A 13,118-nucleotide genomic window follows, 5' to 3' on the forward strand; every position below is an offset into this window, starting at 1 on the left:
TGTCAACAGTACAGTCATCAACTGAACATTGGTGATCAGTAAACATCTAATCTGTCAACAGAACAGTCGTCAACTGGTCATTGGTAATTAGTCATCCCTGGTGATCTTGTGCCCCTTTAATTCCTGGTGGTCTAATATTAAATTGTCAGCATGCTTACTGACCATGCTTTCTGTGAAATGCTTATGACATAATGACTCGGTCATAATACGGCATTGTATGGCATAATCCATTGTATGGATCTGTAATACAGCACCCATAGAAATCTATAGAATATTCATATGGAATCCTTGAGAAATAAAAATCGTAGCATGTTCCATCTCATGCTGCATTGTGGAGGTATCCTCCCCTAGAATCATTGCTACAGATGAACCATACAGAAGCACTTGGAGTACCTACAGCAGCCTTTAGAGGTCTTCTCAGTGTATACTTCTATACAGCGAGTCTCATTAGCAAGTATCGATAGCTATCACCGGGGCTGAATTTTTTTTATCTATCACATTGTCATAGAGTAACTGACAGGTACTGGAATCCAATCATCTTATTTACAGACACCTTTATCAGAGTAAAAAGATAAACCACACATATACATTTACTAGTATATGTAAAATATCATGGGATTAAAACAAATGGACCAGTCTTGAGGCCACTGGAGTAACAGCTCCCCAGACCTGCAATATACATATGGTAACGTAAAAAAAACTTTTTGCCCCTCCTAGATTTCTCCTATAATTGCTTGTGTATTACAACTATGGTTTCTGATTCTTAGAGAAAACATTACATATAAAAAAAAGGCACCTTGGTAAACCCATAACAGTATTTTAAATTGTTACATACAGTTACTGCATCCACCTACCTATAATTCCAGGTTGTTTTTTCAATTTATTTTTTATTATACTACATAACAGAAAAAAATTGTATAAAAATTAACATTATATTCCAACAAAGTGTTATATAGTACAAACATTATCCCCATAGGGATTTATTGACATTCAATACCCGAGATCCCAGTGAAACAACTCAGAATAGCCGGTTCATGGGGCAAACTGTCATGTGAACTCAGTATTCCGAGATCACACCAATGACAACACTAAACTGGCCAATTACTTAATATGAAAGATAGTTTATTTAATAATTGTAAGTAAAGAGCCTCCTGAGCAATGCCATTCTGCCGTCCACAGGCCCTCTCAGGGATAATAGACTCAACTGGAGAGACTGTAATAGATCAACAACAACGATCCCAATAAAACCCTAAAAACTATCCCTTGGGAAGGGGGAGAGAGAAGAGAGAAAAACAAAAAACACCTTACTTAATCAGCTACTCACACAAATTATCCAGCCCTAGGGTCTTTTTCTGTTCGGGGGATAATTCCACTATCCATCCATCCCATAGTTTATAGAAAAAGTTTTCCCCTTCCTCCTTATTTGATGTTAGATAATATGTTCTTTCAAAGAGAATAACTATTCACATTATGGTGCCAATTCTACTTCCCGTGTGAAATCATTTGAAATCCATTTATAAATGACAACCAACCTTGCCAGAAACAAAATCTTTCTAATTTATTTAATACAACCACAATCTTTCAGGAGGTCAGAAATGCCAAAAATAAATAACTTCGGCTCCTCCGATCAGTTTGGAAATAGGTACTGCCACCCCACTCCAATATCCATGTAATTTGGGACATCGCCAGAACAAGTGGATGAGATCCACTTGTTGTATTCTGAATTTCTGACAGTAAGGGTATGTTCACACGAGGTCATTACGTCCGTAATTGACGGACGTATTTCGGCCGCAAGTACCGGACCGAACACAGTGCAGGGAGCCGGGCTCCTAGCATCATAGTTATGTACGACGCTAGGAGTCCCTGCCTCTCCGTGGAACTACTGTCCCGTACTGAAAACATGATTACAGTACGGGACCGTTGTCCGGCAGCGAGGCAGGGACTCCTAGCGTCGTACATAACTATGATGCTAGGAGCCCGGCTCCCTGCACTGTGTTCGGTCCGGTACTTGCGGCCGAAATACGTCCGTCAATTACGGACGTCATGACCTCGTGTGAACATACCCTTATCGTTATTCCTTAATCCCATGACCTTTAAAAGTTTCAGTGGATAATAAAGTCCATGATTAATCATAAAACAAATAAATCGGTGATCATGCTTTAGTGAAACTTCCCCAATATGTTTATAAACTGACTCCCAGTCAATTCCAAGATCCTTCCCCCATTTTCTTGTCATTTTTTAATATTATTTCCTTCATCCACTAGTAGGAATTTTTTATATAGTGAGGACAAAGTCCTTTCTTATTTTTTAACCACTCTAAAGAAAGAAAAGGTGTAAGAACAAAACTTGATTTATATTTAATAGCCAAAAAGGCATGTTTTATTTGAAAATATCTAAACAGGCCGTGATAGAGGTCCTTATACAGTCTCTGCCGTTCAGTAAAAGTTTTTAATTGTGCATTATTAAGTAAATGTGATATCCTTGTAATGTGGTGCTTTTTCCAAAACAGGGAGCCTGGGAGGCTGTAAAATTCACCAATATTCAGTAAAGTATTTATCTTTTCAATGCGCTTAACAGCATCCGAGACCCGCTGCTGGTTTTCATAGATCGGGCCCAGTCCCAAATCAGGAGATGTCAAAACCCCAGCTTCTAAAATTTCAAATACATTAGACCATTTATCCCCTAGTGTTTTTAACAAAAGTCTATTAGCACCAAGGCACTCCCAGTCCCGAAACTGTTGGAACTGAGAAGCCAAGAAGTACTTCCTCCAGTCAGGAAGGGCACAGCCCCTTTTATTTACAGGGTAGGTAAGGCCAGAGTTTTTAATGGAATTTTTTTTTCCGTTCCAAATTAAATAATTAGAAATGGCTTCAAGAGTTATAAAACAAAAATTCCGGCAACCAAATCTGACAATTGGAGAAAAAATTGAAAACCTATAATTCCAGGTTTTCAGAATAAGCCGTCCTATTTTACTTTGCATACACTTTTGATTTATCCTAACTGGTTGCACGACCTTTAGCAACAATAAGTGTAACCAATCCTTCTTATAATTTATAATCAGTCTTGTTTCGGCTCCTGCCACAGAATCTCTATTGGTTTCAAATCAAGAATATTACTAGGCCAATCCAAAACTTTAATTTGAAAATTATAATTTGACCTCTGTTTACGGGAAGATGAGCATACATGCTCCTTAGAATTTTCTTGTACAGTGAAAAATTAATTATTCCCTTGTAAGGCAGGGGTGTGAGTCGTGAAATAAAATAGTCTCAGACAAGCCCAGATAGATGCAACTAAATAAGTCATTTCTACAGTACCAACCTGTGTAGGAGGTACATAATGGAGTCAAATAACTTCTCACACAGGGGAGAGGTACAGTTCTTGAACGTTACATAAACCGGCACAATTTATGGACAACTATTATACAAGGGTAGTAGATGTAAATTATCTTCCCTGTAATACAGGGGTATATTAAACTATGGGAATTTTAGATGAAGCCGTTTATCAGGCTGAAGGGATCTTTCCAGTCCCAGTCTTTTCACAGCCTGTCTCTGTAGCCTTAACTCCGCTTGCAGCACCACCAGCCTCCTGCGTCACTTCTTTAGATGCCATACTACTGTCTACAGGCACCAACTACTCCGTAATACCAATTTTTCCCCCTTGGTGGGAAAAGATTAAATATTTATTTCCCCACCTAGCTCTGTCCTGTGTGAGCAACATGACATCCCTACGCCTGTTCCGTTTTCACGTTGCTTGTAGCCTAGTACATTTGTTACTCCCCATTCTAGGAATGTCACCCGGGGTTATATCTACCTGTTATCATCCCTGACCGGCACGTGGCTAAATAATAGTCAATTAAAAAAGAGCCATCGTATCTTACAATCATCATTCACACATAATACAGCAGTTCAATAGTTAACTCAGTGGTTCACTATATACATACAATATAACACATTAGGGCTCAGTCTCTGGTGGTTAAGTACAAGGTGGCCACACAAGATTCAGCAATCTCAGTGTCAGTGTCCACTTGCTCGTAGTTTTCCACTAATCCATATTGTGACAACATATTGTCGAACGCTGACTTGCATGGTCCTCAATAACATAGGCCTCCTGCACCACTGCAGTCTCTTTGAAGTCTCAGGGTGAGTTTTCTGATATTCGATCATTATGGCTATAACCCATTAGGTATAGCGGCATCATGGGTGGACACTACAAGGGGCATTGTATAATGTTTTATTGGTTAGAGTTACTTTTTTGTATTTATCTTTCTGCCATAAATTCATGAGTCTACTCTTATTATCACATACCTTGGGTACATTACTTATATGCCATACACTCTTGGAAAAAAGAGTGTTCTTATATGGTCACATCTGGGCATCTTGTAGGTCTTTATAGAATACATTGATTCTCTGACATTGACTTAGTATGTATATTATGCATGGTTGTCATTATACACTTTTCATGCAATGTTTTTGACCTATATAATGTATTTGATGGTCTCTTGGAGCTGTGATATGTGATTTTCAGTACAAAGGGCTTTGTCATCCTATGCCTATTTCTCCCCTCTTTTTACTGACTGTATGTCATGCCCATGGCTGCGGGCCGTCAGACTCACTCACCTCCTGACGGCCGCAGCCATGGGTCTGTGAGTGCTGGCCGCCATTTCCTCCTCAGGAGACGTCAGCGCTCACTTCCGCTTCTCTTGGCCGTGTCCCGTAGGGTACCTGAGTTAAAGTGCCAAATTAACCCATGAGCACCCTGGACTATAAGAGGGGCCCAGCCCCTTCCTGCCTTGCCTGAGCTTTGTTGTCGTTACCCTAATCTGTCTATGCAAATGGTCTCCTAAGTGTTTTCCAGTTCCAAGTGTTTCCCGTTCCTGTAACCTGTGCTATCCTGGTCAAGTACCGTATTGAGTTGGAGTGGTGCTGCGCTGAGTACCACGCCTGTCCTGCTTCACCTCGCCTGGTGCCTAAGTCCCAGCCGAGCCTGTCTTGCTACTGTCTGAACTACCACAGGTACACATATACGAACGATAGACTGTGACCTGTTTCCTGTTGGCCAGCTGCCATACCATCAAGGCGGTACGGCCCAGTGGGTCCACGTACACCAACGTGACAGTAAGTTCAGGCCATGGACCCCGCTGGTTGATCCAAGACCAGATAACGTCACAAGAGATGCGGGCGGATATGCTAGACCTCTGGTCTCGATAGGACCAACTCCTCTAGGCATTGAACATTATTGCACATCAGCTGGAGGTGCAAATTGCCGTTCCTCCTACTACACCTGGCAGTAGAGATCCTCCGGCTACACCTCCTAGCAGTGCTGATCTCTGATTTTCTTTGCCGCTACCTCACCGCTATGATGGAGACGCGAAGACCTGCCGTGGATTTTTGAACCAGTGCCAGATCCACTTTAGCCTGTATGCAAGGGCATTTTCGACTGATGGTGCAAGGATCCCTTTCATCGTCTCTCTACTCACTGGCAGGGCCCTAGCATGGGCAAACCCTATCTGTGAGAGACAAGGACCTGAGACCCGTGACTTCCAGGGGTTCCTACGGACATTTTGCACGGTGTTTGAGCAGCCTGGATGATTCTCGTCTGCAGCTGCCTCCTTGCTGAAGCTACGCCAGGGAGACACTTCCGTGGGCGAATACGTCATCCCTTCCGCACCCTGGTGGGAGAATTGTTGTGGCCTTGGTGGCTACATACTGGCAGGGACTTTCTCCTGAGATTAAGGACGAGCTTGCCGCCTGAGATCTACCGTCTACCCTGGATGACCTCATCCTTCTGGCCGCCCGGATTGATATAAGGATCCGAGAATGGTTCCAAGAAGCTCGTCGGGAGGCAAGACTCCCTAGCCCCGTTCCTACTTTGCAACAACCTGCTGTCCAGTTTAAGTTGTCTACCCAGGAGAGACTACGCAGACGCACCTCGGGACTCTGTCTATATTGCGGCCTCGGAGGCGATCTTGTGCGTCTGTGCCCCCAAAAGCCCCACAGCCTAGGGTTGGTGGGAGAGACAACCCTGGGTGAAGAAGGACTGTTGTCTAAATTGTCCATTCCCGTGACCATAGTGTCCGGCGAAAAAACGCAACGGGTCTCTGCTTATCTGGACTCTGGATCCGCTGCTAATTTCATTCGAAGAGACCTGGTTGATCTTCTCCAATTGCCCACAACTCCTCTGGATAGGCCTTTGATGGTTGCATCTGTGAATGGACTACCTCTGCCAGACCTGGTTGTAGTTGTGTCCAAGCCGCTGAGGCTCCAAGTGCGAGCCCTCCATTCCGAGCTCATCTCATTCTTTGTCCTGGCTAAAGCCGTCAACCCTGTGCTGCTGTGCCTGCCCTGGCTCCGACTACATGCCCCAGTCCTGGACTGGAATTCTGGAGAGGTTCTCCAGTGGGGTTCCGAGTGTCTCAACCGCTGCCTGGTACAGATTCGTTCGGCTCAGCCTCCTCTGCCTCAGTCCTTGGCAGGATTGCCTTGTCATTATTCCACGTTCTCAGATGTCTTCAGCAAGAAGGAGGCGTAGACGCTGCCCCCACACTGGGCATATGACTGTCCTATCGAGCTGATTCCTGGTGCATCCATTCCCCGTGGTAGGGTATATCCTCTCTCCTTGCCAGAGACTCAATCCATGTCCACCTATGTTAAGGAGAACTTAGAGAGGGGCTTCATACGGAAGTCTTCTTCCCCAGCAGGAGCCGGGTTTTTCTTTGTCAAGAAAAAGGATGGTTCTCTGCGTCCTTGCATCGACTACCGGGGGTCTCAACCAGATCACGGTAAAAAATCGATATCCGTTGCCATTGATTTCTGAACTGTATACGAGGAGCCAAGAATTTTTCAAGCTAGACCTACGTGGGGCTTACAACCTAATCCGGATTCGCCGGGGTGCTGAATGGAAGACGGCATTTAACACCCGTGACGGACACTATGAATATCTAGTAATGCCCTTCGGCCTGTGTAATGCTCCCGTGGTCTTCCAAGAGTTCGTTAATGACATCTTCCGTGACCTCCTCTATGTTTGTGTTGTGGTCTATCTTGATGACATCTTGATTTTTTTCTCCAGATCCTATGACTCATCAGAGACATGTCCGTCAAGTTTTGCTGCGGTTAAGGGAGAATCGCCTGTACGCCAAGTTGGAGAAGTTCGTGTTTGAAAAAATGCTCTACCCTTCCTGGGCTACATAATCTCAGATCAGGGCCTCAAGATGGATCCTGAGAAGGTAAAGGCTGTCTTGGAATGGCCACGCCCTCAAGGCTTGAGGCCCATGGGATTCGCTAATTTCTACAGACAGTTAATTCCAAACTTCTCCTCACTGACATCTCCTATCTCTACCCTCACCAATAAGGGTATGAATGCCAAGGTGTGGACTCCTTAAATCCGCATTTAATAGCCTGAAGAGTGCCTTCACGTCAGCCTCTATCCTCCATCATCCAGATGTGTCTCGACAGTTCTCGTTGGAGTTGGACGCCTCCTCTGTCGGTGCTGGCCCACTCATTTTCTAGAGAGGTTCTAAGGGAAAGACTATGGTATGTGGCTATTACTCTAGACTCTTCTCTTCCGCAGAACGCAACTACTCGATTGGGAATCGGGAGTTACTGGCCATCAAATTGGCTCTGGAGGAGTGGAGACATCTACTAGAGGGCTCAGTTCATCCCATCTTGATATTCACAAACCACAAGAACATCACCTATCTCCAAACGGCCCAACGACTGAATTACCCGACAAGCGAGGTGGTCGCTGTTCTTTGCCCGGTTCCCGTTTGAGCTCCACTACCGTCCGGCCGACAAGAATGTGAGGGCCGATGCCTTGTCCAGGTCGTTCAAGACAGAAGACACCATGGAGTCTCCACAAAATATCATTGATCCATGCTGCATCCTCCCTGTCAACCCTCTGAAAGTTAGAACCATATTCCCTGGGGAGGAATTTTGTGCGTCTGGCAGACAGAAAAAGAATCCTCCGCTGGGGATACAGTTCCAAACTGGCAGGTAGGTAATGCGGGTGCCCGTAAGACCCAAGACCTGATTGCTCGTCAGTTCTGGTGGCCCATGCTGCCCAAAGACATCACAGACTTTGTCTCCTCCTGCACGGTGTGCGCAGCAAATAAAGTTGCCCACTCCAAACCGGCTGGCCTGCTCCAGCCGCTGCCTGTGCCCGATGCCCCCTGGCAACATATTGCTATGGACTTTGTCACGGACCTGCCTCCCTCTGCTGGATGCAGTACAGTCTGGGTGGTGGTTGACCGAATCTTCCGTCTGCACGGCTTGCCTCTGCATATTGTGTCGGATCGGGCGGTTCAGTTCACATTAAAGTTCTGGAGAGCCCTCTGCGGACTCCTCGGTGTTTAGTTGGACTTTTCCTCAGCCTACCATCCCCAGTCCAATGGTCAAGTCGAGACAATAAATCAGATTATGGAGAACTATCTGTGACACTTTATCTCCAGGCAGCATGATGACTGGGTGCAGCTGCTTCCTTGGGCTGAGTTCTCCTACAACAACCACACTAGCAAGTCCACCGCCTCCAGACAATTCTTCATTGTCTACGGACAACACCCACAAATACCTCTCCCTGTTTCCACTATGTCCCAGGTGCCTGCAGCTGACTCTGTATTCAGGGACTTTCTACAAATCTGGCAGCAGACCCGATCTTCTATTCTGCTGGCGGTCGACCGCATTAAAAGAAAGGCAGACACAAGAAGACTAGAGCCTCCCCTGTTTCTTCCAGGCACTAAGTTCTGGCTGTCCTCTAAGAATATCCGGCTGAGGGTGCCATCGTACAAGTTTGCTCCCAGGTTCCTCGGACCTTTCCAGATATTGCAACAAATCAACCCTGTCTCCTACAAACTTCGGCTGCCTCCTACCTTCAAGATCCCCAACTCTTTCCATGTCTCCCTTCTGAAACCTGTGGTCTTGAACCGCTACTCCAAGATTCCTAGTCCTGCAGTGGCTCCCAGCGGTTCATCAGATATTTTTGGGGTTAAGGAGATCCTGGACACTAAGAGAGTGGGTGGAGGAACCTTTTATTTGGTAGATTGGAGGGGGTTTGGTCCTGAAGAGAGGTCCTGGGAGCCAGAGGAGAACCTCAGTGCTCCTACCCTTCTGAAGAAGTTTCTCTCTCGCTCTGGTCCCAAGAGGGGGGATACTGTCATGCCCATGGCCGCGGGCCATCAGGCTCACTCACTTCCTGACGGCCGCAGCCATGGGTCTGTGAGCGCTGGCCCCCATCTCCTCCTCAGGAAACGCCCGCTCTTAAAGGGTCAGCGCACGCACCTGAGTTAAAGTTACAAATTAGCACATGAGCACCCTGGACTATAAGAGGGGCCCAGCCCCTTCCTGCCTTGCCTGAGCTTTGTTGTCGTTACCCTAGTCTGTCTATGCAAATGGTCTCCTAAGTGTTTTCCAGTTCCTAGTGTTTCCTGTTCCTGCTACCTGTAACCTGTATCCCGTGTTATCCTCGTCAAGTGCTGTATTGAGTTGGAGTCGTGCTGCGCTGAGTATCACGCCTGTCCTGCTTCACCACGCCTGGTGCGTGCCTGCTGCCTATGTCCCAGCCGAGCAAGTCTTGCTACTATCTGAGCTACCACAGGTACACCTTTACGAACTATAGACTGTGACCTGTGTCCTGTTGGCCAGCTGCCATACTGTCAAGGTGGTACGGCCCCGTGGGTCCACGTACCCAATGTGACACTGTACTACACCGCGTTCCAAATTATTATGCAAATGTTATTTTTTGCTGATTTTCCTAAATAGTCGATGCAAATGACAGTCAGTATAATCTTCAAGCCATCAACCGTTGGAGTATAATGCAAATTTTATTGAACAAATCTAATGATAACAGATTTTTTTTTAGAAGTAAAAAAACTCAAAATGCACTGTTTCAAATTATTATGCACAACAGAAATAAAAACATTTTAAAGGTTGTAAAGAGAACTAAAATGGTAATTTGTTGAATTTGCAGCATCAGGAGGTCATATTTACAGAAATCACAAGCTCTTTCAATCAAAAAAGGCCAAGGGACATGTTAACATAGGACCCCTTCATTGATATCACCTTCACAATTCTTGCATCCATTGAATTTGTGAGTATTTGGACAGTTTCTGCTTGAATATCTTTGCAGGATGTCAGAATAACCTCCCAGAGCTTCTGTTTTGATGTGAACTGCCTCCCACCCTCATAGATATTTTGCTTTAGGATGCTCCAAAGGTTCTCAGTAGGGTTGAGGTCAGGGGAACATGGGGGCCACACCATGAGTTTCTCTCCTTTTATGCCCATAGCAGCCAATGACACAGAGGTATTCTTTGCAGCATGAGATGGTGCATTGTCATGCATGAAGATAATTTTGCTACGGAAGGCACGGTTCTTCTTTTTGTACCACGGAAGAAAGTGGTCAGTCATAAACTCTACGTACTTTGCAGAGGTCATTTTCACACCGTCAGGGACCCTAAAGGGGCCTACCAGCTCTCTCCCCATGATTCCAGCCCAAAATATGACTCTTCCACCTCCTTGCTGACGTCGCAGCCTTGTTGGGACATGGTGGCCATTCACCAACCATCCACTGCTCAATCCATCTGGACCATCCAGGGTTGCCCGGCACTGATCAGTAAACAACACGGTTTGAAAATTAGTCTTCATGTATTTCTGAGCCCACTGCAACCATTTCTGCTTGTGAGCATTGTTTAGGGGTGGCCGAATAATAGCTTTATGCACACTTGCAAACCTCTGGAGGATCCTACACCTTGAGGTTCGCGGGACTCCAGAGGCACCAGCGGCTTCAAATACCTGTTTGCTGCTTTGCAATGGCATTCTCTCTCCTAATCCTATTAATTTGTCTGGCAGAAACCTTTCTCATTATGCCTTTATCTGAACGAACCCATCTGTGCTCTGAATCAGCCACAAATCTTTTCAAAGTACGATGATCACGCCTAAGTTTTCTTGAAATATCCAATGTTTTCATACCTTGTCCAAGGTATTGCACTATTTCACGCTTTTCGGCAGCAGAGAGATCCTTTTTCTTTCCCATATTGCTTGAAACCTGTGGCCTGCTTAATAATGTGGAACGTCCTTCTTAAGTAGTTTTCCTTTAATTGGGCACACCTGGCAAACTAATTATCACAGGTGTCTGAGATTGATTACAATGATCCAAAGAGCCCTAAGACACAATACCATCCATGAGTTTAATTGAAAAACTAATGATTAAATGTTTATGACACTTAAATCCAATGTGCATAATAATTTGGAACACGGTGTATTGTAACTAATTGTTTGACATTTGATGGGTTAATAAATTGTAGATTTACAACAATATGATTTGGGCATAAGTATTCTTTTGTAGGTTACATAGTATGTGAAAGAGTCCATTAACCCTTTTGATGAGGTTAGTTTTTTAGGTTTGTATACCATACTCCTGTCTATAGACAGCACCACAGCTACCTAGTAGTACCCACCCTTTCACCTTGGTGTGAAAAGAATAAATATATTCTTCCCCACTAAGCTCTGCCCTGCATGAGCAACATGGCGTCTCTACACCTGTTGCGTTCTCAGACAGCTTGTGGCCCCCCTACACGTGTAACTGCCCATTCATAGGCATGGTACTTGGGGCTATATGTACCTGTCACTATCCAAGACTGGCACGTGGCTAAATACTAATTAATTTTAAAAAAACGGAACATTGTATCTTACATTCACCTTAGTAATGTCTAAGTCTTAGTCATGTGTATTATTTTTGTCATTCGAGCAAAAATACGATTTGTCACCACTGAGCCCTCTGATTGGCTGTAGAGGTCAGATGCTGCCTTTATATAAATAATCACCGGGAAGGCCACTGAAACGTCAGCGCTGGATTGCCGAAGAAAAGGATAGGTGAGGACTTCATTTTTTTTTTTCATTTAGTTCAGGACCAGGAAAATTGTAATTATGGAGCATGTGTCAAGAAACATTCCTGCTGAAGCAAATATCTATCTTTGTAACCTACTCAAACAAGTAAAGAGATAAAATCAATAACCATTGTTACTGCTATCTGGCAGTATGTTTATGGTATGACATTATGGAAAGCAAACAAAAAAAAAATCCCTAAAATCTGAGATATACGTCTTTATGTCCTGAAGAAATCTTCATTGAATGAGCATCTAAATTCCAAAAGACATTTTAGCAAATAGATATGAAAATCTAGCTGATAGATGAAAATACAATTTTATATAACTAAGAATGCCTCCAAACTTTGCCTAATGAGAGGATTCTTTTTGATGTTTGCTCTCACTGCTATAAAATAAAGTTCCACTAGTAGTGTAATAAAATCGTCTTTATTTAACATTGCTCGTTTTCTCATATAGCCAAATCTTCATGGAGCACGGGGCACAGTATAATGCCCCCATAGCTGCCCGACATACAGAATAATGCCCATATAGTGCCCCCACACAATATAATGCCCCTATAGTTCCCCCCACAGTATAATGCCCCTATAGCTGCCCCCACACAGTATAATGCCCCTATATGCCACCACACAGGATAATGCCCCTAAAGCTGCCCCCCCCATAGTATAATGCCCCTATAGTTCCCCACACACAGTATAATGGCTCTATAGCTGCCCCAACACAGGATAATGCCCTCATAGCTGCCCACCATATCCAGTACAAAGACCCCACAGTCAGTATAATGTGCCCACAGCCAGTACAATCCTCCAACAGCCAGTATAATGCCCCCATAGTGCCTAATAAAAAAAATACTCACCTAACCCCATTCCCACGATGAGTGGAGGAGAACCCTCTGCTCCTCTGGTCTGTGCAGTTTGATGACGTCACAGGCGTGATGACGTCACTGCATTGCGCCTGTCCCAGATTAATTTGAATTCGGGAAAAAGTCAGCCGACCCGGGTCCCCACTATCTCAGTGGGCCCGGAGCCACTGCGCCCCCCCCCCCCACGCTAGCTACGCCTCTGATTTCTCCTAATCGGCACCAGAGGCTACAATTGATTCTGCAGCAGCATCGGCGTTTGCAGGTAAGTCGATGTAGCTACTTACCTGCAAACGCTGATGCTGCTGCAGAATCAACTGTAGCCTCTGGTGCCGATGTGTCCTCGCTCGTTCGACACGATGCAGGACCTGGGGCAGGAAGTGAGTGACG

This window comes from Rhinoderma darwinii, chromosome 1, assembly GCF_050947455.1.
Source record: "Rhinoderma darwinii isolate aRhiDar2 chromosome 1, aRhiDar2.hap1, whole genome shotgun sequence".
NCBI classification, from domain to species: domain Eukaryota; kingdom Metazoa; phylum Chordata; class Amphibia; order Anura; family Rhinodermatidae; genus Rhinoderma; species Rhinoderma darwinii.